The sequence below is a fragment of the Trachymyrmex septentrionalis genome, unplaced genomic scaffold (genome assembly GCF_001594115.1).
Source record: "Trachymyrmex septentrionalis isolate Tsep2-gDNA-1 unplaced genomic scaffold, Tsep1.0 scaffold116, whole genome shotgun sequence".
NCBI classification, from domain to species: domain Eukaryota; kingdom Metazoa; phylum Arthropoda; class Insecta; order Hymenoptera; family Formicidae; genus Trachymyrmex; species Trachymyrmex septentrionalis.
This window is the reverse complement of record NW_017304289.1, coordinates 180,664-193,387: the sequence shown is the minus strand read 5'-3', so window position 1 is coordinate 193,387 and position 12,724 is coordinate 180,664. Positions and strand designations below refer to the sequence as shown.

At 39.3% G+C, this 12,724-nt stretch overlaps 1 pseudogene; it reads left to right on the top strand.

Annotated features, from left to right (window-relative positions):
- The first annotated feature begins 1,242 nt into the window (after nt 1-1,242).
- Nucleotides 1,243-5,933, top strand: LOC108754053 (annotated as a pseudogene).
- The last annotated feature ends 6,791 nt before the right edge of the window (nt 5,934-12,724 follow it).

Below are 12,724 nucleotides of genomic sequence, written 5' to 3'. Positions count from 1 at the left end.
TAATACAGTGATTCGTGAAATGAAAGATTTTATCGAATCTATTTCATTTATCGATCAATGATTATTCTTATTTGATTGTCTTAAAAGCAAGTACGTGATTAATTATAATAATTATATCAAGAATAATATTATAATTTAATAAATAGCGTCATGAAAAGATAGAACAATTAGCTTCTTTTTCTCTTCGGGCTGTTCTCTCCTCTTAATTCGACTGCCAAACTTTCTTATGAAATAAAGTTTATTAGGTCGATTGTATACAGTTTGTAGCAATAATGTGAATGTACGTGATGCATTATCGGATTTAGAATTACGCGCGATAGAGAGAAATCTGACAAACAGGCCGGTATTCTGCTGGTGATCGATCTGCTGCGTGTCCTGCTTAAGTGGAGGATGTCGTTTTGGTGAAACCACACAGAGGGTGATCAAACCCAACAGAGACTAACGGAAGGAAAATCCGCTACAGTACACGGTACGGTACATTATGTATAAGAGCTCGCAATAAGGAAATAAATTGCCCGCCTTCTTCAGCGAAAGGAAAAATAATTCTCTTCTCTTGCTTCTCCACTAACACGTAAATTACGGAAATTATATCAGCGATAAAACTGAAATTACGCTAATATTTAAATGTAGTATCGTAACTAGCGGAGTTTTCGCGCATCAAATATTTTCATTCCCAAGTTTTTAATTCTATCATAAAAAAGTAGAGAATTTACGAAAAAAAAAGACTGACGGGGAGCGGAACTGCGCAATGAAATTAATGAGAGAGGGTATAGACGGAAAGGGACAAATTACTTTTCTGGCAGACGTTCCATTTCACGCACAATTTAACCGCGCGATCTCCGTAAAAGGCGCTTGCATGATTGCTTTGCTTGCAATATAGTTGAAAAGAAAACGATCAACAGCCGGGAACGGAATCAGGCAAGCGCATCACTCCGCTTTTACCTAATCACTTTTGTGATGGCTCGATTAATCTTTCTGATGAAATCTGAACTGTTGCTCAAATCGAAAATGTTTGAATAAACGTCTTCTTTACAGAAAAAAATCGAAAAGATTGAGCGAGGAATATTCTCAAGCTCTATAATAATTTTATTTTGCAACCAATTATAACCGCGTAATTAATATATATGTGAATTCCAATAAAACGATACAAGGTATCTAAACAATTTATTCAGCGATAATTAAATAAAGATTAAAATTTTACATAAATATTTAAAATATCCATGTTTCTTCTTAGGGGTTGAAATGATTGTTATGTGGCTTAACGTAAACGAAAAAGTGAATATAGCGACGCAGATTGTCAAGTTTCTAGCAACGATAGGATCATTACTTGTAACGATCACATCTTCCTCCTGCTGTTTATTCAAAGTCGTCTACGAGAGAAAGGTCGTTACTTTAAGTAGATCATTTGAAGGGTAGAACTCACGGCCCAGGTAAATCTAGCGTAAATTTTTAACTCGTGTAAATGATTACAATATTTCACAGATATTTCTTTCTATCGATTCGATGCAAAAGTCCGTAATTAATTTCTCGTTATGCTGTGTACTATTGCATACGCAGATCTGAAGACAGTGTCCTTTGTGACGTGTAGCCGAAGTGCTTTATCAAAGACTTCATAACGTAGTCGATGCGATTGTCTACTATATCGTATAAAGGAGCTTCTGAATGTCATCGTAAAAATCGCAAACTATAGATATGGGGGAGGCAATATCAAAGTTATTTATTCTTGCTCTGAAATCGACAAACACGAAGAAGAGCGGCAGAGCGAAAAGATATTAGGAAAGAAGGACGTTAGATTTTTCAATTTAGCTGACGGTGCATAAGACCAGCACTGGTTTACAATATTATCTTATCTTTGTGGATTGTGCTATTAGTCTGCGTTCCTGGCCGACAGTTTTCACTTTATCCCGACAGTTTTACTCCCGAGTTTATTTCTAGCAGCTAGATGAAAGCGCACTGCAGTTTTTCCTTTGGTTACACATCGCGTCTCCATCGTGCTGTTGGCACGGCATTTAAATACTTGATTGCGTGCGCTTTTTTCCTAAACTCCCCTCCTCCTTTTCATCCTTTCTACTCGGTACTCTCGCTGTAATCTCTGTCTTTATTTTTGGCCATCGCGAGAATCAGAGACAAGACGTGCGCAGCGGTATAATGAAAATAAGCTAATTGCGCATGTTAAAAGCTTTTCCGGGTTAACAGTGATGAACTGCATAACGAGTTTTGTGCCGCAGAGAGAGAGTGCTTGAAGAGTTGGTTGTGCGATAATTTTCACTTTATTTTCGTAGAATGTGTAACAATTGTTAAATTAGCAATTAGAGCAACGTAGTACGGGAACAACGAGCTTAATACAACCATCTTAATATACAACGAAGAAATAATATTGTATTCAATTTTCCATAAATAAAATTTAATTGTGTTTATTATATTTTCAAAACATTGATATACTATTACACCGTTATAAAGGTGTCGACGCGTGTCTGCGTTCGCTCAGTACGACGCGCGTATCACCATGTTGTTCCGATAATGCTTTTAGAGTAATTTAGAGTCACGTCCATCCAGGGTCGCATGTAGCTTGGTTTCTGGTCCGTTAAAAATTACGAGGAACAGTCGACACAGCGTGTCGACGTTTCAGCAGCGTTCCGTGGGGGTTTAACGGCTACCAGCAACGGAGCTCGTTCACGGTTTGCCGCCCCCCAACGGCAGTGGTGGCTGCGGCGCGGTGAGTCATAGGCTGGTCGTCATCCCTTTCACTTACTTTTCCAGCCATTCGACATGATTACTGGTTGCGAGTACGCTGCGAGTGGTATGAGTAGTCTCGCTTAAAATTAGATATAACAATAAGGTACTTAAAGGTACCGCAATGGAGAAATAAAAGTGATATATCTTTGGAGCCAAAATGGTCGAATAGATATTGCAGATATTGCATTTAATGTAATATATTAAGGGAGCCGGGAGGGTTAAAAAATCAATGATTTTTAATGAATTTTTCGTGGGAAAATGGTTACATCTATCAATTTTAGGTTTGGACATATATTTACACTTTATGTAATAAGTATGAATTTTTATTAATTAAAATGTATTGAAATGTCCGAGAGGCAACAATGGCGGCAAATATGTCCACACGGGATTTTGTTTGCTGTTAAATCGTTGTGACATTTGTACAGCCAGAAGTAGTAGTCTGAAATCAAAAAATCAAATTGATTTGTAATTAATAATGTTGAATGTATACGGTAAACCTAACAAAATTATTAAAAAATCGCGATTTGTTAAAATTACTACTTTATAAAAAGAAAAAGATTTTTCTTCGACCATTATTGTTTCCATTGAGTTGCCAAAAAACTATTATTCTGTTAGAGAGAGAGAGAGAGAGAGAGAGAATCCTTATACTCGTTTATAACTTTGTGTAAGAAAGTTGGAACTGGCTAGAAGATGTCGGTAAAAATATCCAGTTGCTGTATTAAGAATTGCAAAAACTGCAGCGGAAGAGGTTTCCGTTTATTTCGCTTGCCAACAGGCGACAGACGTAAAAAATGGCTTCAATTAATTAGCAAAGAAACATTGTTGGAACGGGCTGTAATCTGTAAGGTATAATTTTTTATCTGTGAGGTTTTATTTTTTCTTATAACATGATACAGTCATATGTAAGTTTTGAATAACCGCACGTCATGGAGCCAAAATGGCAGTAGTTTGCGGTACTTTGTTATCTAGTGACTTTAGTCTCGCTGAGATGCCTGAGATAAACTCCTCTCGGAGTGGAAGATTATTTCTTACATCATGCAGATTACTTTGGACAAGGCAACAAATCCTTGGGGAATCAAAGTCGAGATGTGAATATTTTAGCTTGATATACCTACTTTAATGTCATGCACGATCAAGAAATTTTGTTTTCTCTCTTTAATCTTATCATTTGTGTAATTTTATTAATTCTGTAATATATAATTGTGTAATATTATTAATTCGTTTATACTTAGGATAGCGACAAGAAGATAAAGATTCGCCAAAAAGATTTTGTAAATAAATCTAATCTTTCGTGATTTTCTGACTTTGATGTAGATTTTACACCATTCTGTTCTAAAGATAGCAATTGTCTTTTATTTAGCATCTCATTGATAACAGAAATTATTAAAATTAAATACTTATAGATTTCTCTAAAATCTTTGCTTCACATTTACAGTGGTCATACAAGAACCAAAAAAGATTGTTTGTGAACGAATGACCAATGCAAATCATTGCGAAATCGCTTGATCGGCAAATAATACGAACGTTGCGCAGCTGCGCGAGGGTGATTCGATAAAAATAATGCGCTAACGAAAATGTATTTCGACCGACAGAGATAGAAAAAAAAGGGTAGAACGAGGCGTGATTTAAATTTTAAATGTGTTCGTCGAATCCGCGTTCGCGTAAAACAAGTCAATGGTCGTTTATTTCGCCGCCGCGCGACCGATAAAATTTCACAGTCGGACGAAACGAATCGATACGTTTATATTTACATCGACGAAGTGTTATTAAGGAGTAATTAGATTATAGCGGCATATTGCACATTACACGTAACACCATAGCGGTATTGCCGTTTCGATATTGTAACTCGTGATCGAAATAGTCTCATTGTGAACGATTTTGTTCATTCACTGAACAACAATCGTAAACTATGAATAATATGTATCGATACTAAATAAAATAATACGTGCAAGAAAAGTTTATGATATTTCGCTAAGAAAATGCAATCGCATTGATATAATAATATCCTGTAAAAAAGTAATCGATATGCTTGCATTTTTTTTGGTACAATTATAAACTTTTTTTTGCACATGTTATATTTTACCAAGAATTGATACAAAAGTATAAGAATTTTCTACAGAACAGTCTTCAACTTCATTAAAATTAATTGAAATGAGATCAAAATGCTGACTATTGATACATTTCTAGAAATTATTTGAAAGCGAAGAAGTAACAGTGATAGTCATAATAATATGTTGTAACAATCCTATCTCCATTCAACATCATAACAGTCTTAATGCCATTCACGTTCACACTCGCATGTTTGTCCATGAATTTCCACGCGGTTGCCTGAAACGGATACCTAACGGATACCTCTGTTTCAGAAAGGACGTCCGACTTCCGGTACAGTTTCAACGAGCTATGGCCATGGAGGCGGAAGCTACGAGGAAGGCTATATAGGGCCAAAGTGATTACGGCAGAAGGAGAAATACGAGCTTCCCGTTCCCTAAAAGAGGCCAGCAACGTCATTTCCACGAGTCCTGCTGCACTGCAGGTACGCAGCGCACATATCCACTGGCATTTTGTCTCTTGCGACCATGCCGGTGCTAATTATTAAATACCGCTAATTATCTACAATCGTACATTGCTTCCATTTATCTTCGTGCTTTGTTTTATTACTATTGAATCTTGTACCTCTTGTAACGCTCAGAAATGTATATTGCTCTATATATATGTATTTAAAATTACTCGTTAAATAAAATCAACACTGTAACTAAACAGACCCGCGAAAATCCTTTTTTAATTACCGAAAAGAATGTAAAGAATACGATAATAAAATAAAAAAGAATACGACATAAAATTGAATGAAATGATAAGCTTAATTACCGCACTCTCTCGTTCCGTAGATTCTTTTCTCAAAAATATTAAACAATTTTTGCTGTGCAAATTTTATGTAGAACAAAATGAGAGGTTTTATTTGACTATTTATTTGATTTACAGCACGACACGTGACGCGGTTAAACGAGAATCCTCGTCTATGGATCGGGTGTTATAATTAGAAGATAATATATGGAGGAAAAATTCGCCATATCTTTACTTTTGCCGGCAGCTGCGATACTCTGAACAATCTATGCAACAAGAGAAATTCAACGGTCATATTTCTCCTGCTGGTTGAATTCTTGAAGCCTTTATTCATCTCTGATTTGTGTGCTCATTAGAAAACTGCACCGACAGAATCCTTGTAAAAGGCGGAGGATAAATATTAAGAATAATTTTCTCTCTCTCTCTCTCTCTCTCTCTCTCTCTCTCTCTCTCTCTCTCTCTCTCCCTTTTTCTCTCTTTTATTAATTTACGACAGTTATTATTATAACAGAAAAGGAATACAATACTATTACTTTTCAAAGCAACGTAAAGGAAATAATCTGAAAAATATAGAAAGAGGAAAACAAAAGAATTATACAGTGACTGTATAATCATTTATTATTATTATATTTATATACAATATTAACAAAATGTATAATGGAATTTAGACATCTCATTTATTGTTTATCCAAAATTGCAAATAAATACAATATATAATAATAAACAACAGCAAACACGGCGTAAAGCAAGATTGAAAATATTGAATGAATTAATCAGACGTTTGCTATGCTCTGTTAATACGATCGGTTTTTTTTTTTTTTTTAATCGGATGATACTGTTTGTATATGTAACGATTTACCTGCCACTAAGGCAAATTAATTACTTTCAGATAGATTCATTGATCGAATTCGCCGGAGATGGTCGCGTTAGATGGAGAGTCGATAAACACGTGTACCGATAAGATCACTTTCAAAGCGCATCTTCATTTAACTAAACCCAAGCTCGTGCAAATGGTTCCGCATCAGATATCGTATTTTCCCCACATTGGGAAATAGTCCAGCCGGTTGGCTGGCCGGCGAGGGAGTTTACGATCGCCGCCATCGTGATTTGCATACGATCCGTCTACTATTGCGTCTCTTTTTTCGCGTCTAGCGTTACTAAATACCATGGAGTTCGCTTAAACTTCCTACATTCGTCGATCACTGTTTTATTATCTTTTGCTTGCCGTCGAACACTCCAGGCAGTCCGCGGTTTTTACGCTCGTCTGCATAAGACCGTTTTTTTAAGAGACCGTTACGTTTTTTCAGAGGTTCGAGACTGTATCCCCGATTAAAAGAAACAATTGAACTTCGAGAAAGTTTTTAAACTAACGAAATCGAATAACGACGTAAAGTTACGTTGCGGATATAAATATGAATATTTTATTGTATGAAAGATTTCTTAATGAACTGAAATCTAATTAAATTCTTAATAGATACAATTTCTAACTTTGATGACGCGTGTCATTATGTTTTCAATGATCAAAAGCCAAATTTGAATTTTTACGATTCATCGATGAGACAACAACGCACCCCTACGCTATAATCAAAGTCTTAAAGATAAATTGTCTCCTCTGTCAAAGCCTGGAAACACAATGCATCATCCATAGAATACCAAAGGTTGGAACGCTGTAGTTGGTCATAGTTTTATTATCCCATTTCATTCCGGATATTCGGGACACAGTGGTTTTTTATTCGCCCGAATGCACAGACTTTTTCAAGATCGTGACACGATTCAAGCGGCGTTTATTTGCCGAGGAAAACCGCGTGATGTCAAACCCTCATCTCTTTTTCGCATTCTCTCTCTCTCTCTCTCTCTCTCTCTCTCCCTCTCCCTCTCTCTCTCCCTCTCGCTCTCGCTCTCTCTCTCTTTTTTTAAGTTACAACAGAACGTATAAATTCGAAGGATATGACGGTGCACAAAATCGACGACATGCAGTAGGAGGAAGCTCTCAGCGAGCGCGGTTTTGTCCGACATGCATTCGATTATGCTCGTAAAGGGGAATGCCATTATTCGCCAAACGCACAAAATTCGATTGCAAGAAGCGGAGCGCTTAAAAGTGGAGAGAAATATTCTTCGTTTTTTTCCCCTTTGTACGAATAGCATTCTTTCTCTCTCTCTCTCTCTTTTTCTTTCCTTTAATTCAATAATAATTATCGTAACCCAAATTTTTCTTTTTAATTTGTTCTTGTCAATAAAACAGAAAAAGAGAGAAAGAGAGAGAGAGAGAGAAAAACGTTACATTGTTATAATTGTTTCGTGAATATTCCAAAACCAGATAAAGATTAATTGCAGCCCATTGGTGCGTGCAAGCTTCGAATATGGCCTACTTCATAAATTCCTACGGGACTGTAATTTCCGAAATATTTCGATGCGTTTTCATTTAATAGCACAGTGCGCGTTCGAACAGATGTTCTATATACGTAGCGATCGCGTGGATTTGTTCGAGAGACGAGCGAGAATGCTGCCGCAGGTTAGATAATCCCTAATCGCGCGACAAAGACGAGAAAGAGGAACCTCGTGCATTATGCTAACGATAGTCGGCAAAACGAATGGTTCGCCCATGTAAAAAGGCAACGATGTCATATATTATGAAAATTCTTCCTCTTTCTTCCGCCCTTTGCATTCGCGCATATTCATTCCGAGGAGAACGGCGGCGAATTCCACCATCCCGAGTCGCATCCAATGAGAATACGAGTATTCAACAAACGCGATAATTTCGTTCCTAGTCGACCTGCCCCTCGTACAACGATGACTCGCTGACCGGCCTTTCACCCAGATACTCTCCAAACCTACGAGGAACGCCCGAGGGAATACCAACTAATTAAAAGAACAATGGAACCTGCAAATACTATTGTCGTACGCGCGCTTCTATGCCGAATATACTTATATATAAAGCGCGCTTTTTGTGCGTATCTCGGTTTACTCCTTTTTCTTAAAACAATTGTCATCCCTGGAACCAACAAATCTCATTTCCCACACCGACATTTTAGATACCGCTTCTCCGTTATCATTAACGTAGTTTCGAGATAATTGAAGAAATATAGGGCCGTTATTTCAATTTTCTCTCTTTTTTTACAAGATTATTTCAGAGAGCTTTGTGTCCATGAAAATCTTTATGCGTAATTATGATATAGAAAATACATATATATTGATAAACTTGAGTTTAACTTTTTCTTTTCGTTGTCTTGTTTAAAAACAAAAATCTCGTTAAACTATCTCTTTTTACACGATTCAAGCATGTAACTTTGACTGACGATTAAATGAAAATTTACGTGAAGCTGAAAAATAAAGTTTCATCATAAACTTACATTCCCGCGGTCGGATTTATACGGATTTATTAGGATTTATTCCGCAAATTTTTAATTAATAATGCAAAAGTTATTAACAACATGAAAAATAATAGTCTCCTCACACACACACATTCACACGTATCTGCGTATCTGTCGAGAACGATGCTTACACTCCGTACGTCAGATTTTGTGTGTTTAAATATCGAGAATGAATTCTCGCGGGTGGGATAGAAGATAGAGATTACCTCGGAAAGTGGATCGAAAGCGACCGGGAAAGGGGAAGAAATGGAATAGCGAACAGTCGAGTGGTGCAATAGCGGGCGCATTACGGACGCGACGATGTTTCTCGACGCAAGAGAGCGTCGAGCTTGCCAAGCCCGGCGACGTAGCTAAGAACGTCGCACTTCGCAAGAATGTGAAACGCGCTTGCCAGGCGGATGACTTCCGTGATAATGGTCCATCTCCGAAATCTCCGGGGCGACGAAAATGCGTTTTGGATCTCGCAATCCTAATCTCCCCGTCGCCTTTTACCGTTACGTCGTAAACGCCGCGCCGTTCTTATCGCGAGCGTTAAATCTCGCTGTTAAATTTCAGCTTCTGTAATGTCGCTTCGAATTCGCCGAGTGACGCGTCGTGATACACTTTACGAAGTATCGCTAAGTCGATACGCTGCGCTTCAGGAGCGGAGTGCCGTGCGAAGTTCCAGAAGTTTGCGCGACTTTAAACGAATTTATACGACTTTCGTTAACGTCCGATTACACGCGGATACGAAAACTCCGCGAATTGCACTGTAACTCTCTCTCTCTCTCTCTCTCTCTCTCTCTCTCTGTGGATTATCGTCGTGCCTGCTGAAATGATTAAACGCACGTCTCGTGTGCAACACGTTATTATTACGTTCCTTCCGTAGTCCCGGCGTTGCGAGATTCCCAGCAATGTCAATACGTATACGCGAAAATTGAATTAACGCGAACCCGAGAATAATCTCGCGCGCGATAGCTAAGATACGTGAGTTGTTATAATTAAGGGATGATCACGTTCGTCTCCTCCGGTTGAACCGTTACGGTTTAAAATCCCCTTCGTGGAAAACGTGACCGGTGAAATAATGCGCGATTATCGCGACGCAATATTCAGTAACCTCGCTATCATTAGGTCACTAATCACTTTATTCGAATCCATAATTAGTTCGTACCGAGTTACATCCTCCGTTAACTCAAATGCAGGAAATATGAGAGAAATGTTGAAGAGACAAGCGGAGAAAAGAATTCGAAAAAAAAAAACAAAAAAAAAACGAAAGAAGAGAAACCGAGACTTCTCTCTCCGTCGAAATAGTTGGGCGACGTTTTCAATTAAATCAACCACGTGGAGTACACACATAATTTTATTCTACATTTTGTAATGTAATTAGCTTTGTATAAAATCATCGTAAAGTACACCTTCCCCGCACAATGTAATTAGTTTCACTCTACTTCGCTCTCTATATTCGCGAACTAATGGCTAATGGATCGATTGATTCCAACAACGTTACACGTGTAACAATCGGGCGTAAGAATTCGTGGCCGGAAATGCCGGAATTTCGCTGGCAAAGGCGCGGAATGGTGCGCCGGTGCAGCGGCTGCCTAATCGCCTAATTAACCGCAGACGTATCGACGATTTATCCGAAGCGTCTGGGGCGTGCGGGGAGGGAAGGGATATGATTAATGTTCCAGTGGATCGAGAAAGAGAAAGAGGACGGGAGAGATAGGAAGGGAGGAGCTTCCCGGCTTCTCTTGCGCGCCCCCTCCCCCCCCCACCCCCGAGAATCGCGCAACAATCTTTCTCTTCGCGTAACCTTCTTACGTGTGGGAGGAAATGCTTCTCCACAGTGCGAGGCCGTAGGTTAGGAAAAAGAGAGAGAGAGAGAGAGAGAGAGAGAAAGCTATCCTGCAAAATAATTTCTCGAAGGGATAGTCTGGAAATGGGTGAGTTATGTTGTCTGGAGTTTTATGTTTCCGCCGTCCGGGCCCATAGTTTCGAACTTCTTGGGCGGCATAAAGCGCGGAAGAAACGTGACCGGGGCTTTGTATGGAGCGCGAATAAACGACGGCGCCGTGACCGACCTCGAGACGGCCCGTTTCCTGCTACACCCACGTGCTACACCCGTCACCGAGAGCAAATACACGCGACAATATATACCTTTTACAGCGACGACAACGAAGATGACGGCGATCAAGCGGGGAGACCCTCGACCGTAATCGAGCGTTCGTTATTTGTTTACGGGAACCAAAGCGTCTCTCCCTCGGAAGATAGATCTCGTTCCGCGACACCGGATCGTTGCGATCGTTAAACCGCGTTCACATCGGCGAGAGAGACCGAGCGAAACTTTTTTCCACCGCAGAGTACAGTTCGAGCGATCGATTTTGCAAAGGACAGGCATCTCTACTGAAAGTGGTGAATTTTGCTGACCTCATAAGAAACGACCGGCGAGCAATTTTAACATCAACAAAAATATTGGCATTTATGAATTATTTTACGAATGTAAATTTGAATTTTAACCGCGAATTATCCCAATTGCGTTTAACGAGCAAACTTTTTTTTATCAACTTTATCGCTTGCCGATGTGTACACGGCTTTAAAGAGCAGGAAGCAATTACGTGGTGAACCGACACGGCACCGGTTAAAGCTGCGAAACTACACGGCGCGGGATAAAATGGATGGAGTGCCAGCACGCGTAGACAATGAGTAGTTGTAATGTTTAATCCTCTGCGGTTACTCGATTAATATGAAGAAATCTAACTTTCTAATTACAAGAGTTCCCTGATCGTGCCGGTAACTGCGCCAATCGTTTGTCTCATCGATTGCAATGATTTTCTTTGCCATTAATAAGTTTAAACGTTTCAGATAACATGCATGTTGCATAAGATATCTAAAAGACGTCTTTCAGATACCCTATCTGCGTACATATTCCTTGCGAGAAGAAAGGCTTTTTTGACAGACGCATTACTTATCCAACGATCACTCGTTGGTGTGTCAAACCATCTATTTTTTACTAAACAGTGATGAAGGATAATAGATATCACGCACTGGGAATAAAAATTGAGGACCGTCGAAAGAATCCTTGAGGACACGAACGCTATCTCAGGTATCTTCTTAGTTATACCTCTCCAGCTTGAGCTTTCTACAAACGACTGGTGAGGGCGACTGGTGAGGGCGACTGGTGAAGGTGCGAGTGATATATTCATCTTGCCTTCTTTCTCCGAGGCAAAAGTACGAATATTAGGCGTCAAAGAAGAGCGGACGTAACGGGAGGATAAAAATGAGGCCGGAGGTAGAAAAGCTCGCGAATGAGCTACAGGAAAAGTAAGGAGTTGCGGGAACGAGAGAGAGCTACCGCCACACTGGATTTCATTATGCAGCCTCTTAAAGTTGGCGTAACTCCCATTGGTCGTAAATATGAGTTACGACTGTCCGAAATAGCTTAGCGCACCTTACCATATATCTACATATGACCCTCCAGTAGGTTATAATTTATTTCACCATCACTAGAAGAGAGTCCAATGAATGAAAATAGATCGCTTTGACATGTCCTTTTTACGTCTTTTTCATCCAGCTTCTCTCAACTTTCAGGATGAAAGTTTCAGAATGATCATCGCTATTGAGTCTGAAATCATTTGGCTGTGGCGGAAACGCCAAAGGGACGGAACTATAATACCTAATTCGCAAAACGACTTACTTCGGTTTCTATTGTGATCGTTAGCGACCATTAATGCTGCCTTCGAACAACGGCGTTAATTGCGATTGAGATCGCGCAGGAAGTTCCTAGCTCGAAGGCGTTTCGT